The sequence below is a fragment of the Arachis stenosperma genome, chromosome 5 (assembly GCF_014773155.1).
Source record: "Arachis stenosperma cultivar V10309 chromosome 5, arast.V10309.gnm1.PFL2, whole genome shotgun sequence".
In the NCBI taxonomy this organism is placed as follows: Eukaryota; Viridiplantae; Streptophyta; class Magnoliopsida; order Fabales; family Fabaceae; genus Arachis; species Arachis stenosperma.
The window spans coordinates 20230702-20237206 of NC_080381.1; the positions used below are offsets into that span (position 1 = coordinate 20230702).

Below are 6505 nucleotides of genomic sequence, written 5' to 3' on the forward strand. Positions count from 1 at the left end.
ATGTGCATGGTATCATAAAGCTTCCTGGATCTTGAAGCTTTATTGGTAAGCTTTTCAGAATGACTGCACTGCATTCTTCAGTGAGAAATACTTTTTCAGTTTCTCTCCAATCCTTCTTATGACTTAAGATCTCTTTCATGAACTTAGCATAAGAAGGTATTTACTCAAGTGCCTCTGCAAACGGAATCTTTATTTTAAGAGTCCTTAGGTAGTCTGCAAAGCGGGCAAATTGCTTATCCTGCTCCGCTTGGCGGAGTTTCTGAGGATAAGGTATCTTGGCTTTATATTCTTCAACCTTAGTTGCTGCAGGTTTATTCCTTACAGAAGTGGTTGGAGAAGCCTTTTTAGAGGGGTTACTATCAGCACTCTCAGGTGTCTGATTCCCCATTGGCGTTTGAACGCCAGGGTTGGGTGAAAAATGGGCGTTTAACGCCAACTTTTCCCCCTTTTCTGGCGTTTGAACGCCAGAACTGGGCAAGGAATGGGCGTTTAACGCCAGCTTTCCCCCCTTTTCTGGCGTTTGAACTCCAAGAGTATTCTTCTCTGGGCTCTTACTGTCCTCAGAGGGATTTTGGATAGTGGTTTGGCTATCCTCTGTCAATTGTTCCTTTATTGGCTTTTTGCTACTTTGAGCAGTGTTATTCAATGTCTTCCCACTCCTCAGTTGAACTGCTTGGCATTCTTCTGTTATCTGTTTAGATAGCTGCTGTTTTGCCTGATTCAACTGTGATTCTATGTTCTTGTTAGCAATTTTAGTTTCTTGGAGCATCTCTTTAAATTCTGCTAACTGTTTTGTCATCAGGTGTAATTGCTGATTAAGCTCAACCATCTGTTCTTGAGGATTAGGATCAGTGGCTACTGCCATAACTTCTTCTTTTGTAGAGAACTCATTGCTAGAGTACAAATGTTGATTTCTAGCAACAGTATCTATAAGCTATTGAGCCTCCTCAATCGTCTTCCTCATATGTATAGATCCACCAGCTGAGTGGTCTAGAGACATCTGAGCTTTTTCTGTAAGCCCATAGTAAAAGATGTCTAACTGTACCCACTCTGAAAACATTTCAGAGGGGCATTTTCTTAGCATACCTCTATACCTCTCCAAGACATTATAAAGGGATTCATTATCCTCTTGTTTAAAGCCTTGGATGTCCAGCCTTAGCTGTGTCATCCTTTTTGGAGGGTAAAATTGATTCAGGAATTTGTCTGATAACTGTTTCCATGTCTTTATGCTTGCTGTAGGTTTGTTATTCAACCACCTCTTAGCTTGATCTTTTACAGCAAATGGAAACAGTAATAATCTGTAGACATCCTGATCCACCTCTTTATCACGTACTGTATCAGCAAGTTGTAAGAATTGTGTCAGAAACTCAGTAGGTTCTTCCTGTGGAAGACCGAAATACTGGCAATTTTGCTGCACCATGATAATGAGTTGAGGGTTTAGCTCAAAGCTGCTTGCTTTGATGGGAGGTATACAGATGCTACTCCCATATGCAGCTGTAATGGGGTTAGCATATGACCCCAAAGTCCTTCTGGACTGCTCAATTCTACTTAGGTCCATGATAGAGAAAGGGAAATGATATGGATTGCAAGTGGATTTTTTTTTCGAAAATATAAAATAAAATCAATGGAAAATAGAAAAAAATTCAAAAACCAAAATAGAATAAAATCAAAGCAAATTGAAAACTAAATTAAAAAGATTTTGGAATTAGCAATTAAAAAGATATGATTGAAAATTTGTTTTGAAAAAGATTTGATTTTTTTTTGAAATGAGGAGAGAGAAAAACAACAAAATGACACCAAACTTAGAATTTTAAAGAGAATCAACATAAATTTTCGAAAACCTAAAGGAAAACACAAAGAAGACACCAAACTTAGAATTTTAAAAGATCAAAAAGGGACTAAGGACATGCAAATTCGAAAATTAAAAGAAAAACAAAAGCATGCAATTGACACCAAACTTAAAATATGAAACTACACTCAAATAAAAGTCTCTAAACCAACAAAAATAAAACAGTCCTAATCTAAGCAACAAGATAGACCGTCAGTTGTCCAAACTCGAACAATCTCCGGCAACGGCGCCAAAAACTTGGTGCACGAAATTGCAATCACACTTTCGCAATCCCGCACAACTAACCAGCAAGTGCACTGGGTCGTCCAAGTAATACCTTACGTGAGTAAGGGTCGATCCCACGGAGATTGTCGGCTTGAAGCAAGCTATGGTTATCTTGTAACTCTTAGTCAGGATATCAAAAATTATCAGGTTTGATTGTAAAAAGCAAAAGAACATGAAATAAGTACTTGTTTTGCAGTAATGGGGAACAGGTTGAGGTTTTGGAGATGCTCTATCTTCTGAACCACTGTTTTCCTACTGTCTTCTTCTTCAAGCACGCAAGGCTCCTTCCATGGCAAGCTGTATGTAGGGTTTCACTGTTGTCAATGGCTACCTCCCATCCTCTCAGTGAAAATGTTCAACGCGCTCTGTCACAGCACGGCTAATCATCTGTCGGTTCTCAATCGGGTTGGAATAGAATCCAGTGATTCTTTTGCGTCTGTCACTAACGCCCAGCCCTCAGGAGTTTGAAGCTCGTCACAGTCATTCGATCCTTGAATCCTACTCAGAATACCACAGACAAGGTTTAGACTTTTCGGATTCTCTTGAATGCCGCCATCAATTCTAGCTTATACCACGAAGATTCCGGTTAAGGGATCCAAGAGATATCTACTCAATCTAAGGCAGAACGGAGGTGGTTGTCAGGCACACGTTCATAGGTGAGAATGATGATGATTGTCACAGATCATCACATTCATCAGGTTTAGGAACAAGTGATATCTTAGAATAGAAGCAAGCATGATTGAAAGAAAAACAGTAGTAATTGCATTAATCCATCAAGACACAGCAGAGCTCCTCACCCCCAACCATGGGGTTTAGAGACTCATGCCGTAGAAGATACAATGAGAAACGTGTAAAGTGTCATGAGGTCCAGATACAATGTCAAAAGATCCTATTAATAGTGAACTGGTAACCTAGGGTATACAGAAATGAGTAAATGACGTAAAAATCCACTTCTGGGTCCACTTAGTGTGTGCTTGAGCTGAGCATTGAAACTTTCATGTGTAGAGACTTTTTCTGGAGTTAAACGCCAGCTTTTATGCCAGTTTGGGAGTTTAACTCCAATTTTTATGCCAATTCCAGCGTTAAACGCTGGGAATTCTGAAGCTGATTTGCAATGCCGGTTTGGGCCATCAAATCTCAGGCAAAGTATGGACTATTATATATTGCTAGAAAGCCCAGGATGTCTACTTTCCAACGCCGGTGAGAGTGCGCCAATTGGGTTTCTGTAGCTCCAGAAAATCCACTTCGAATGCAGGGAGGTCAGAATCCAACAGCATCTGCAGTCCTTTTCAGCCTCTGAATCAGATTTTTGCTCAGGACCCTCAATTTCAGCCAGAAAATACCTGAAATCACAGAAAAACACACAAAATCATAGTAAAGTCTAGAAAAGTGAATTTTAACTAAAAACTAATAAAAATATAATAAAAACTAATTAAAACATACTAAAAACATACTAAAAATAATGCCAAAAAGCGTATAAATTATCCGCTCATCACCTCCTCAATTTGAAGCTTTTTCATCACTAAAAGTGGCATGAGATTGATGCTAGCTCCAAGATCATATAGAGCTCTCTGAATGGTGACATCTCCAATGGTGCAAGGAATTACAAAGCTCCCTGGATCTTGCATCTTTTCAGGAATGTTATGTTGAATAATGGGACTGCATTCCTTGGTTAACACCACTGTTTCTTGTTCCTTCCAATTCCTCTTGTTAGTCAATAATTCCTTTATAAATTTAGTATAGAGAAGCATTTGTTCAAAAGCATCTGCAAAAAGAATATTGATCTACAGCTTCTTGAAGACTTCTAAAAATTTAGAAAATTGCTTGTCTTTGGAAGCCTTCTGAAACCTCTGAGGATATAGAATTTTTGACTTGTAATCAGGAGCCTTTGGCAATGTAGGATGTGTCAAGAGAGTTTGGGAATAGGTTGTCTGCACACTTTGGAGGGGCATGCTCTACTTCCTCCCTCTTCTCCTCTAAAGCTTCTTTTTCAACTAGTTCCTCATTGACTTTGGTCTTACCACTTCTCAATTGAATAGCCTTGCAATCTTCTCTTGGGTTCATCACTGTATCCCCTGGAAATGTACTTGAAGACCTCTCAGGTATTTGCTTGCTCAATTGGCCCATTTGCACCTCTTAGTTTCTAATGGAAGCTTTAGTTTCCTGCATAAAACTATTGATCATTGTCTCCCAATTATAATTTTGTTGGTGCTGAGAATTTTTCTGTTGAGGTGATTATTGTTGATGAGACTGAAATTGGCGGTTATTATGATCATTCTATTGAAAATCACCCTGAGAATTATTGTTAAAATTCTGAGGTCTTTGAGGTTGGTCTCTCCACCCAAATTTTGGGTGATTTCTCCACCCTTGATTGTAGGTCTTAGAATATAGATCATTATTGGGGTTTCTAGGACCACTCCCCATGTAATTGACCTATTCAGAAGAAGATTGAGCATAATCATAATTCTCATTTTGCATAAATTTACCTATCATGTCATAAGGGACCTCTTGAGGTGGATTTTGGGTGTTGACAGCTGAAACTTGCATTCCACTCAACTGTTGAGTAAGTAGATTTATTTGCTGAGACATAAGTCTTGTTCTGAGCAAGAAGAGTATTAACAGCTTCCACTTCCAACACACCTCTCTTCTGAGAGGTCTCAGAGTTCATAGGATTCTTGTTAGAAGCATATAAAAATTGGTTGTTAGCAACTAACTCAATGAGCTCAGTAGTCTCCTCTGGCATCTTCTTCATGTGTAATGAACTGCCTGTAGAATGATCTAAACTAATCTTGGACATTTCTTCTAAGCCCTCATAAAAGATATCCAGCTGAGTCCACTTAGAGAACATGTCTGGAGGGCATTGTCTAGTCAGTAGCTTGAATCTCTCCCAAGCTTCATAAAGGTTCTTACCGTCTTTCTGTCTGAAAGTATGAACTTTCACTCTTAGCTTAGTTAGCTTTTGTGGTGGAAAAAATTTAGTCAAAAATTCAGTGACCACCTTGTCCCAAATATCCAGACTCTCCTTGGGTTGGGAGTCCAACCATAGCTTTGCTCTATCCCTCACAGGAAATGGGAAGAGCATGAGTTTATACACCTTAGAATTCACTCTATTGGTCTTCACAGTATCACAAATCTGCAGGAAATCAGAGATAAATTGATTTGGATCTTCATGAGGAAGTCCATGATACTGACAATTTTGTTGCACAAGAGTGACAAGCTGAGGCTTCAGTTTAAAATTGTTTGCAGCTATAGGAGGCACCATAATGCTTTTCCTATAAAGATCTGCATTAGGAGCAGTGTAAGAGCCAAGCACTCTTCTGGGTTGCTCATTCCCAAATGGATTTGCCACATTGGCATTAACATCATTATTATGATCCATGTTGGACTCTGCAGCCTTGTAAAGTCTTGCTTGTTGCAAACGCTGCCTAAAAGTCCTTTCAGGTTCAGAATCAAAGTCTAACAGAGGTTTCTTGTCCCTGTTCCTGCTCATAAACAAATAGAAGACAAGAAAAGATGGAATTCTCTACGTCAGAGTATAGAGAATTCCCAGTGAGGTAACATGTGTAAACAAATAAAATAAAAATACTAAATAAATAAAACAGAAAAAATTCGAAAATGTTAACTGAAATTAGAGAGAAAAATTCAAAAATTAACAGGGAAATTAAACAGGAAAATTAAAATAAAAAATTAACTAGGTAACACCAAACTTAATTTCAGAAATTAAGGACAAATAAAGCTAGAGAAATTTGAAAATAAAAATGCAAAAATTAAATAAATTTAAAACTAAAACGCCTAATCTAAGCAATCAAACAACTAATAGTTGTTAATCACTATCAATCCCCAGCAACGGCGCCAAAAACTTGGTGTGAAATTTATAACCACAAACTAACCGGCAAGTGTACCGGATCGTACCAAGTAATACCTCAGGTGAGTGAGGGTTAATCCCACGAGGATTGATGGATCAAACAACAATGATTGAGTGATTGGCTTAGTCTAACTAACAGAAAATGGTGTTTTTAGTTCAAATGCATTAAACAGTAAATTCAAAATATCAGAAAGCAAGCAGTAATGGAGTTGTGAATAATATATGGAGAAACAGTTAAGGCTTCGGAGTTATCTATTTTCCAAATTGACTTTTCTTACTAACTATTTTAATCATGCAAGATTCAATTCATGGCAAACTATATGTGACTAAACCTTAATTTCTTAGAACTTTTTAGTCTCCTCTAACTCTCATTAATTGCCAATTTCCTTGGTCACTTAATTCCAATTAGAGGGTGAAGTTCATTTCTAGTTATATGCCACAAAAATCCTAATTACCCAAATATTAGAGGATTATATATCACGTATCCCGTTAAGTCTAGATAATTAGAAATTTAAGAGAATATATTT

General features: G+C 37.9%; 1 non-coding gene across 1 annotated transcript; it reads left to right on the plus strand.

Moving 5' to 3' along the window:
* Positions 1-4956: 4956 nt before the first annotated feature.
* On the plus strand, positions 4957-5062 carry LOC130984724 (small nucleolar RNA R71). Its single transcript, XR_009088638.1, has one exon. It is a non-coding gene; the product is annotated as a small nucleolar RNA R71 (small nucleolar RNA).
* Positions 5063-6505: the final 1443 nt, after the last annotated feature.